General features: G+C 30.3%; 1 protein-coding gene across 2 annotated transcripts in view; it reads left to right on the top strand.

Moving 5' to 3' along the window:
* LOC107450819 (substance-P receptor) overlaps positions 1-12215 on the top strand; it is a 231668-nt gene that overhangs the window by 115524 nt on the left and 103929 nt on the right. The gene's annotated exons all lie outside the window — the stretch shown is intronic.

The following is a 12215-nucleotide window of genomic DNA, read 5'->3' as shown; positions in this document are numbered from 1 at the left end:
ATATGTGTGATTTATTTTACTATGTGATATGAAGAGAAGAATTGAAAAATCTTAAAATGAATTCAATTAAAAAGAAAATCCATAAATAATATTAGGAATAGTGAAAACTGTGTAATTCAAGGCTAATACACTGATAATACTATATGAAACTAATTGAAATACTTTTTGCGTTATACTTGGAATAAGTTTAAAAGTATTATTCTCTTAATAAATTTGTTAAACAACTAAAAAATGAACATTCTCTTATTTGTTCATAAAGTTGCATGAAAATGTTACAAAGCTTTCAAAACATGAAAAAAAAGCAATTTTTCAAATATGTCTTCAAAATATTAAATTATACAAAATAGATTATAATAAGTTTTAAAATTTTAATCAGTCTAAAAATTATTTCTATTGAATAATTTTCTAGGATTTGATATTTCTGCTTGACAGACAACATTTTCAGAAAAAGTATTTTGAAATGCTTAGGTGATTTAAAGAAAATTCAGTTTATTAACTTTCCGCACATAAAAGTCTAATTTAAAAAAAAAAACAAAGAATGCCACCTGAATAGTTTTTTTTTGGTGACAATTTGTTGTAAAACAATGGTTATAAATTTTCAAGTTTAAAAGATACCTTTATATATTTTTCATCAGAGAAATTTTAAGCACACGCAGTCTGCAATGCGCTTTACATAACCTTCTTTATGATCCTGAGTGGCATCAGTGCTTCCGTTGCTCTAATCCTAACGCTATCAAACTTGTTTACTTTTAAGGCAGCCATTATGCTTTAAACATGTTTTTAAATAATAAATAAGTCGCGGTTGAAAAAATGTCATACGTTCATAGCTGTCACTGTTAAAGCTTTTTGCAAAAGATATATTTTATTGACACATAATAATCTAAGCTTTATTTAATTTTAGATTTGGTCTTGAGTACCAAAATATACTAAGGCATTGACATGTTTAAGTGTTTCCACCATGAGAAAAAAGTACGGTCAAAATTACCAGTGGTAAAATTTATCGTGTTTCTGACTCTATCGAATGACCAAAAGGCTCGGTAATTTTTACCGAGCCAATTCCATTGTCCGACCAATTTTCCGACCAATTTTATTGTAGCCAATAAAATATGCTTTTATGATGTATGATAAAATTTGGTAAACATTTTAAAATCTGGTAATTTTTATCGGAATACCTTAGAGCATGGCATAAAACCATTTATTCGGATAAATTTACTTTTTAGTTTTGCATTCTTACAAAATGTGTGATAATAAGAACCATAATTTTAAAAAGCAGAATTTCCGGCAAACCGTTACCATAGAAACGGAAAATTTAGCAAATAAATGGTTCAAATACCGTATATTTTGGCTTTGTTAACCATAATTATGACTTCTTTTTTTTTAAACCAGAAATGTTAATATCATACAATACGGTAATTTTATCATACTTTTTTTCTCTGTGCAATATTAATAAAATGCCTGCTTAATTAACGCTCCATATTTGCTTTTTCCTTATCACTAAAATTTATTTTTTAAATATTAGTAAAATTTATCAGTTATTTGTGTTTTCAAAAAACAATTTGATAATAAATGTGCCTTCACTATCTTTTGAACTATTTTAATTACATTTATGTCTCAGTTATATGGTAACACATTTTCATATGAACCATACATATAAATATACTATTTACATTGAAAACTTTATTTTTCCAATTGTATTGAAAAACAAATATTTCACTAAAAACGTCATAAAAATGTACTGTATGTTTATTAATTTCCAACGAATTATCGAAAGAGTTTTTCATTGTTGTTTATGTTCATTGTTGTATTTCATTGTTGTATATTATTTCAGAAACAATTTACCGGAGTGAAATTGAGCCTAAAACATTAATAAAAGCATTATTTTAAATTTAATGGGAGAAAAAAGTAATAAAATACGCAGTTAGAAATTTCTCTGGGGAAATGGTAATATAAAAATTTACTTAATTCTTAACTTATCATATTCAAACAAAACAGTCAAAATAAGATGGTATTCAAACTGTTAACTGTGAGAAAACTGTTTTTTTTAACTGCTTTCATTTAATACGGTTAAACAGCCAGAAGTTTATCGCACAAACTAGGCCCACCTATTAAAGTTACTTAGTTCCTCGTGTATAGGTGCATATCATAACCGAGAGGACTAATCTGTCACTCTCATGATTGACAGAACGGGGACCAGAGTCCCAGCATTGAAGCTATAATATTTTCTCCTATCTCATACACGAAGAGATGAAGTTATTCCGGTGTCCACTGTCCCCAATTTCTGATCCAGGCCTAGTAAATTACGATACTTTCATTCACGCATAGATGGCAGCACCATGAAGCTGTCAAACAATCTCCAATATCCAGTTGAATTTCTTTTTTACTGTTTTGAAACCATGATAGTTTGGAAATGGTTAAAAAAAGCAGTATAGTTTTGCATTTATGGTTTTATAAACATATTAGTTTTAATTTGTTTCAAAACCGTAAAGGTAAAAAAAAATTTCTTTACTTACGGTTAGCCGGATGATAAATTTAACGGTTAATTGGATGGACACACTGCTGCAGGTTATTTTACCATAATTTTAGAATGAGAATTCCAACAGTGTAGATTATTTTAAGTGACACGATAAAGCAAGAAATAAAGCGTCCGAAAACCTAAGGCCCAGTTCTTAAATTAAATTTGTTTATTTATAACTGTAGCTTTTTTATCCTTCATTTATCACTGTAGCTTTCACTGATAATTGTAATAAAATATCCAAGTTCAAATAAGAAGTTTTTTATTAAAAGGGAAAAAAAATATAAGAAAATTCTCGATTTAGCTTCATCACGCACAGTCGGTGTCTAACCAACATGAAATAAAATTGAAAAGTAACTACAAGGTCTAATTCTCAACTACATGTATTTCGCATATTTTTTTCATTAAAGTTGATGGATGGTTTATCACAATAAGGAATTGGACTCAGTAAAGATTTATTTAATGTCCTTGTAATTTTGAATACGCTCAGTGGTTCTCTTTTCATCAAATGAAAAGCAAGGAAATTCAAAGTAAAAATATATGGAAAAGCTGCTTTCTTGCATAAAAATAATTCAAATTTACTTATAATTGAAAATAATACCATGGGAAACTTTTCAGTTACTTCAATGACAATGTGATTAAAATCGGAGCATCACTGTCGATGTTTTTTTTAATCGAAGTTTTATTTTTGTTTTTGCCTAAATGAGCAGATGTGGATGAAAATTGTAAGACAACGTACTCTCTCTTTTTCTTTTTTCTTTATCTATTGTTTCGTCTATTTTATCTATTATCTATTTTATCTTTACTTATTTCATCAACTCGTGCAATAAATTTCTTAACTTATATTCGATTTTTTTTAAACATTTAATCAGTATGTATATACACTCTATAACAAAAAAATCGACGCACCAAGAAAGAGTTGTCCGATTGAAACGAAAATTGGTGGATAGGAAGACAATGTACAGAATAGTAAATGATTAAAATTTCAGAACAATTGAGTAATTTATTGCAGAGTTACAGTAACAAGTTCAATAGGGTGTTGGTTGACCCGCCTCTAGCCTGGATACAAGCTGCCACACGGCGTGGCATAGACCGATAGAGCTCCCGGATGGTCTTTTGCGGTATTTCCTGCCAAATTCGATCCAATTGTCGAACAAGGTCATAAACATTCCGTGCCAGATGCAATCGCCTTCCCATCATATCCCAGACATGCTCGATGGGAGAGTGATCTGATGATCTGGCAGGCCAAGGAAGAAATTGACAAGTTTGCAGACAGCTCATAGCAACACGTGCTGTATGTGGTCTGGCATTGTCCTGCTGAAAAACCAGCCCAGGGCGCTGCAAAAGGGACGGTAGCAAAACAGGTCTTAGGATGTCGTCGACGTACCGCTGTGCAGTAAGTGTACCTCTAATGACGAACAAAGGGGTTCGGCTGTCAAAGGAAATGGCACCCCAGACCATAATGCCTTGTTGAGGGCCGGTGTGGCGTGCAATAGTGAAGGCAGGATCCCCCCTCTGCCCTGTGCGTCTCCAAACACGTCTTCGATGATCGTCAGGACACATTTGCAAGCGGGATTCGTCGCTAAAGACTATACGTCCCCAGTCGGCATCATTCCAGCCATATGCGTTCAAAACATTCATGCAGAAGAAATGTCATAACAATCGGATGATTGCTTCTTGGTGCGTCGATTTTTTTGTTATAGAGTGTATTTTAACCCTTTGACGCAGTGTCCCTATTATATATTTTCCTTTGACGCTTTATTTACGAGCAAAAATAATTTTTTAATTCAAAAAACACAGTTTAATAGTTACTGAAAATATTTGTTAGATTGTCAGAATTATAATTGTATTAAAATATAAAATTAAAAAAAAGTAGTTTAAATTTTTTTTTTCATTCATGTTCAAAAAACTATCGATAATTGATTTTGTAATTAGAAAAATTTCAATGATAAATAACTATTTCATCTGGATCTATATAACGATAAATAAGCCCAAATTTGAAAAATTATTGTTTGGAAGTGAGCAGAGCTCGGAAGTTTTTACCTTTAGCGCTGAAAAAGACACAGATGTTTCATGCTGTATTTCATATCCATAAATTACTAAAATGCTATATCTATATTATATTTCACTAATTTTTACCTAAATTAGTACAAAATAATGAAAAAGTATGAAAAATATGTTTAATAAAAATTCTGTGTTAAAGTTTTAATTTAGCTGTAGTTACATTTTTCCGGTTTTGGGACAGTTTTGTCATAAATGAGTTTATTACAAATTTAGATGGCTACACACATGAGATGAGAAAAGTTTGAATTTTTTTATTTAAATTAACAATAGAGTGTTCGACGGCTGGAAAAATGAAATAAGTTTTTAAAATCTTTTATTCTTTTGACTTCTTTTAAAATTCTGAAACTCTTAAAACATAACCGAAAAAAAGCATTGAAAATACAAAAAGATTAATTTTTTAATACTTTTAGTTCATCATGATATAAAGTATTGGGAAATCTATCAAATCTGTCACATAGTTTAAGAAATCTTGAATTATTTCAACAGAATATTATTTCATAATGCTTGGATTCATCGGAAATCTTCAGAATCCAGATCAATCTGACGGTTTGAAAAGAACATTATCGGTATATAGTCGATTCGAGCCATTGCAATTTCCATTGAAAATCATTCTTGCGCGGGAAATATTTCCTTTTAAGTTTATCATGATATTTATTTCAAGATAATTTATGACTTTATATTACAAAAGGTTTAGAAAATTTTGCAGCTACTCCTAGAAAAATTGTTTTCGTCAACAAATATTTACTTTCTGTATCCTGCATGCTACACTCACTGACACCCAAGATTGTTTCTCAATTCATTTTGTTTCTTTGAGATAAATAAGGCATAGATGCTTCAAATTAAAAAAAATTTCAATTAAAAAGCTCAACTTTGTTTAGCTTTAACAGATATTTGGTTCCTCAAAAGTAGTTTCTCATTCTAGCACAGAATTTGAAACTAATAATTTTATTCAGCTATCGTTGGAACTGTATCTACAAACTTACTTCTTTCTTATTCTTTTTAATTGCTGGTCACTATGAATTTTTATTTCATTCGGTTTCTTAAAATGCTTTTTTTCAAAGAGATTATTTAATAAAAGTGTGGAAATTTCATTCCTAATAACGCCTTACAATTTCATATCCATTTTTTTAATTATTTTTTAAATTAGTTGACTGGATAATTTTACATAAAACTTATAATAAAAATAAATATAACTTGTAATTAAATAAATATAACTTATAATAAAAATAAATATAACTTATAATAAAAATAAATATAACTTAATATTTGCTTGATAGTTGTAGTTTAATGAGCTAGATGTCGTTTCAAAAATGTTTATCCTTGTTGTTGCTAATTCCCATCTGGTCTGACGGGGTCAGACCAGATCAATAAATCCGTTGACAGTTAGAAAATCCAAAACCAGAATGGGAAAGGAATGAATGTCGTTCCAGTACAGCTCTAAACAGTTCCAGATGTGCTCAGGTGATGCCTGGTTTTGTTGGCATTTAGGGCAAAGAATAAAGATCTTTTGATTAGCAGAAAACGTGAGAGTTTTCAGGTGTCCACTGGCCAGTCGGGATAAGCGAGTATCTTTATCCTTAAATGGTACGTATTATGATACGTAATGATGCGTACTATCAAAGGATTACTTTGTAATAAACAATGGAATATCGTTTTAAGGTTTAGGCCGTAAATTTGGAATAATAATTAAAGTCAGAACCATAATAATACATAGAAAAATACATCGATGTACTAAAAATTAATTTGCCATGAAATAAGGGATAAAGAAATATGTAAGAGGTAAAAAAAACTTTATAGTTTATTAGTTATGCTGATGACAACCAAAGAGATCTTAGTCATTTTGATTAAGGATCCAATCATGTGACGTTTCTGGTGAAAGAGAATGCACAGTCAACAATGAAAAACAGTGTTGGGCTATTAAATTAGTTTTATTTATTAGGTTTTAGACTAAATGATTTTAGCTTTTATTAGGCTTAATGTCAGATACAAATACATTGTTTAATAAATAAGATATTCATTATAAATTAATGAAAATGGCGTTTCAAGATAAGGTGTATACTTACGAATTAAGTGTTTACACGCAGTACGTTTTCAAACTATTAAACTTTTATCTAACATTTTAATTACTTATATGGAAATGAAGAGCTTGTCTGTATGTGTGTAACTCTTATAAATCCAGAACCATTTATGCTAGCGTTCTGAAATTTGGAAAGTAGGACAAAAGGATAATTTCAAACAGGGGCGCTAAAAATTGTTCAAAAATTTCAATTGGGTACTTGCGCTTCAAGAAGAAAGAAGATCACGGATGCCCACACTTGTGACCTCTGACGTCAGTGCACCTGATCCACAGTTTAAAAACAAAATGGCGTGTTAAAGTTGAGCTAAGTTCCTCAACATAAGTTAGAATGTGAATAAATGTGAAGTTTATTAAATGCAGCTCTGTGCCACACATGGAATTTGTTTAAATATAATTATTTCTCGTCTACGTCTTTTATTTAACTTAGAGTTATTACACTCAAGAGCCAAAACATTATGACCACCCCTACATTCTGCAATGAACTCTCTTGGATGACGTGGAGGGCACTTGATCAGGTGGAAGTGGTATTTAACTGTTGCTGGAGAGTTTGAAGAATCATTCTTTTACTTACTTCTGTGTGTGATGGGAAAGGCTGCGGATCTAAGCGACTTTGATAGAGGGCAGATTGTAATGGTTCGAAGGCTCGGGACAAGTATTTCCTAAACTGCACGACTCGTGGGTTGTTCGCGATCTACAGTTGTTAGTACTTATGCAAAGTGGATGAATGACGGTGAAACCAGCAGTAGATGACGTGGTGTTGGACGTCCACACGCTATCAAAGAAAAAGGCCGTCGGAGATTGTCTCGCTTGGTGAAGCAAAACCGGAACCAGACAGTGGCTCAGCTGACAGCCCAATACAATGCAGGGTCAAGTAGAATAGTATCAGAGCACACTGTTCAGCGGACACTGTTAGATATGGGGCCACGCAGCAAACGTCCCACACTCGTGTGCCTTTGCTGACCAAACGTTATCGCCACCTACGCGAGCGCTCGGCCCGGGAACATAGCGACTGATTCAGTGGGAGAGAGTTGCCTTTTCAGATGAATTACAGTTTGTCATTCATCACGCAGATAGCCGTGCCAGGATAAGCCGTCTTCCAGGCGAACAGCTGTTCCCTCAATGTACAGTAAGTCACACACAGGCCGGTGGTGGAGGTATTATGGTTGGTGGAGGTAAAGGTGGGCCTACTCATTATTACGAGGTGGTCATAATGTTTTGACTCTTGAATGTATTTGTAATTGTATTTTATTGTTACCGTGATGTATATTTGTTTGTGTACCTAGCAACTTCGATGCATAATTAGTTCGTTTATGTTCTACCTGGTTTCGTGCCTCTCTTTGTGTTAAGTAAGAAATATATAGTGAAATAATTGAAATCTTTTTGAAAAAAAAAATAGAATGTTTCACTTTAGAGAATTGATACTTGATAGGCTTGGCTTACTCAAAATAGAATGGAAAGAACATTTGATACCGTTAACAAATGCCATGTTTCATCAACTAATCAGGATCGAGATACCCACATATCGCCACCTGCAGATATACCATTGATGGAGAAACAGTAGTATCTCGTTTAAGAGAAAAGTAAAAAATTCACCATATTATTTTTAAAGTCAATGACGTTTAATTAATTTTAGTAATAGGTACTTATTAAAATGAAAATAAAATCTCTGTACTAAAAAGAAAAATGTTAAAATGTTAAGCAAATGACAATTGTTGAAAAATGTTAAGCAAAATATTAAAAAAAAACTTACTAATACAGACATCAATGAGGCTTAATTAATTTTTTCCGTAGCTACGAATTGAAATAAAAAAATAAGTTTTGTTCTGAAAAGTGAAATTAATAGAGAAATGATACTAATTCTTTCAGCAGGAACTTAAAAAATCACCATATTGACATCAATGGGGCTTAATTAAGTTGGGTGATTGGCACTTTTGATTTTATGGTAATTGGTGCAATTTTAATCGATACCAAAGTTACTAATGAAAGTAAAGTTGGTATATTTGGTACCAGTTAAAACTGTACCAGTGCTACACAGTTTTAGTTTAGATAGTGTGGAAAAAGTTATCTTAGTTTTTAAGTGATATGTTTGAAAAATCACTTAATCGTGAGAAATTTTGATCGTTATTTATTGACCTCGAGCAGCTGCAAAAGATTCCAAAAGATATTGAATACAGTTAATCTTTATTTTGATGAGAGGAACTACTGAAACGTGTTTTTTCTTAATCTAATATCGTAAAGCCACCGGAAAGGATAAATAATAATAAATAAAGTTGAAATTATTTATTCTTTATTGATTGTGTTAGTATATGTCTTTTAGTTTTGTGCATGATTTCGTAATGTTGTTCTGCACTGATTTATTGATAATTTAATTATTTTTATCCCGTACGGAACGGGTATTCAGATAGTTAGTAATAAGCAACACTATTCAATAGCATAACTACCATTTTTCACGCAGTTCTGTAAAATATTCTCCCTAGTGAAATTTTAAAAGTAAGTAAGATTTTTTTCTTTTTTAAAAAAAAGCTTTTCTTTGCAAACAAAGTTAAGTCAAACAAAATCCATTCCCCGCTAAAGGGATCGAAATGCACTTTTTTATCGAATGTACTTCGGGCTATTTTCTAATAATAGTAACGTCTTGAATAAACTGGAAATATTCTAATGTTAGCTATCATTTGAGCATCGTTTCAGCATAACATTGTTTTGCATATAAATAAAGATATTCATATTATTAATATATTACTTAAATTACTTATTATATATTTCTTAAATTACCTAGAAAATTCGAAGAACCAGTGTCAAAAAGAATGAGTTCTCAAAATGAAAGACTTGTTTCTTAATGTGAGAAATCAAGAACCAAATATTAAGATCTAAAATTTTAAAACTCTTCATCTGTAATTAAATGCTCTTACATCTGCGCAGTCTTAAATTCTAAGAAAGGAAATCTTTAACCGTTAATCTTCTAATTAAGGACACTTTCGATAACGATAATTATGAGCAATAATTCTAAGAAACCATAACTACTGAAATATCTGTCTAGTCGAGAATATCTTTGTGAAAGTAGCGTTTGAAAGATTTAAACATTACAAACATATATTTGAAATATTTACGTAAAATATTTCCAAATAACTTTCCAGAAAATACATATTATCGTAATTGTCATTCAAAGTACGTTGGATGGAACAGAATTTTAGTGTTAAAATAATGAGTACAGAGTAAATGTAAAATATATAATTTGCAAATATAACACAAAAGTGATTTTGAATATTTGAAATTAAATATGTTCATCCTTAATTACTAATGATGGCAAATCAACATACGTAATTTTTACTTTACAATTCCTCCTAATTGGTGTAACAAAATCTGTTCTTCATATCTTTTATCCAAATTATTATTATTAAAGTTTATTTATTTACGAAATTCAAAAATGGTTCTTTGATATTTTATTAAACAACTATTGATTGTAAGTTTTAACCATCTTATGTTCAAAATGTAATTTTAATGGATTTGTATAGGGTGAAGAAGTTATTTTATAAAAAAATAACTCGCACTCAATTTCAATTCACACAATCATACTTCTTGCTTGAATTCTGAAAAAACCTCTCCAAATCCGATGTTTAACTACCCGAAAAATTGAGAAAAGGAACACAATATTTTAAACACGATTGAGCATACATATATTCTTTAAGAAGGGTGTAATAATATCTAAACACCAATAACAAATGATTACACGAAGTTCGCTTGAATCTACACCATTCGTAATATTTTTTTCTCTATCAAAAAACGGTAATTTTGGCGCATTGATACGATAAAACTGTAAAAGATTGTAGCTAAATTTAAAATTTTAGTAACTGTGCTTGGCAGCTTTAGTTTAATAAAAAAAATTCTAAGTTACTAAACAAGCTTTGGTTTCTAAACTAGTTTCGGTTTAGTAACTTTCACTGTGAAAAATGTTAGTGTAATTCAACACCAAAAATGGCGGCAACTATTTTACACAAATTACATTGAATAACAATTAAATAATACAAATTTTTGTATTGAGACATCATACATAACTTTTGGATCTAGGTGCTTCACTATAGCAAAACTTCATTGCATTTTATAATGGATAATTTCTATTTGTTAAGCCTAGTTCTAGTTAAGACTAGTTCTATCTCTTAAGGCTAGTTCAAATTCGTTTTAATGTTCTCCCTGATGTTTGAGTTACAAACTCATTTTATTTTAAGAATTAAAGTATGTATACAACTTAAGTTAATGGTCTTTACTCTATATTGTCACGAAAAAATAAATTTACTGATTCTTAATGCTCATCATATCTAACTGCAATCTTAAATTTTAGTGTTACTAAACAAATATGGTGGTTGGCAGAGTTGGCCGTCGATTACAACTGTAATTGATTACAGATAATTACAGCTATGTAATAAATTACTTATAATCGCGATTGCAAGTAATCAAAATTTTTGATTACATCAGAGTAGAGCGAAAATGTAATCGATTACATTTTTCAATTACAGTAATCAATTACTTGTAATCATGATTACAAAGTTCGATTACAGCTGTAATCATGATTACATAGTAGATTACAGTAATCAATTACTTGTAATCGTGATTACAACTTTCAAAAAATTTTGATTGCATCTGTAATCATGATAACAATATTGATTACAGTAATCAATTACTTGTAATCTTGATTACAGCTGTAATCGAAATTTGGATTACAACCGTAATCATGATTCCAAGTAATTGCGATTACAAGTAATCACAACAAAAACGATTACGGGTAATTATGATTACATGTAATCAAACTATACGATTACAAGTTATTACGATTGTATACTATACGCAAATTCATTATGTAAGTATGTATGAGTTTACACAATTTTATGTACATAGAATGTACACACGCATGAACGTACAATTTGTGATTCCTTTAAATACAATGTATGCACAAACGTTGTTTGTACGTGCAATATACATAATTATATTGTAATATACTTAATGCAATACGTATATGTTTAGTACATATAATTATGCATTTATGATACATGTGCGCATTTATGTTAGTTTGTACGAAAATGCAATGTTTTGTATCTTTGTATACATAGACAATATATGTATGAACGTATATGAAAATATTGTTCATACGTTTGCATGAATTTATGTATTTAAGTACATACATTGCATACATTTACGGTAATAGCACGTATATGCAATGTACGTATGTATGTAAAATTGTACGTATTTACGTACAATATGTAAGAATGTTTTTTAAGGGTACAATATCTGCACATAGTTGCGTAAATAAAATGCATACATGTATGCATGTACATTTATATGTACATAGATATATGTACACGCAAAGTGTGTACTTATATGCAACGTACGTATGTACTTGTATAACTACATACTTTGTTAATACTTATGCGCATGTAATGTATGGATGTACAAAAAAAATAGTTATATGCACAATGTACGTATGTACATACAACTTTACATTATTACGTTACTTTTAATTATGTACATACACGTACATAATTAAAAGTAATATATAAATACATGAGTACA

Source organism: Parasteatoda tepidariorum, chromosome 8, assembly GCF_982258835.1.
Source record: "Parasteatoda tepidariorum strain Cologne lab strain chromosome 8, Ptep-v5.0, whole genome shotgun sequence".
Taxonomy (NCBI): domain Eukaryota; kingdom Metazoa; phylum Arthropoda; class Arachnida; order Araneae; family Theridiidae; genus Parasteatoda; species Parasteatoda tepidariorum.
This window is presented reverse-complemented; position numbering and strand designations above follow the sequence as displayed.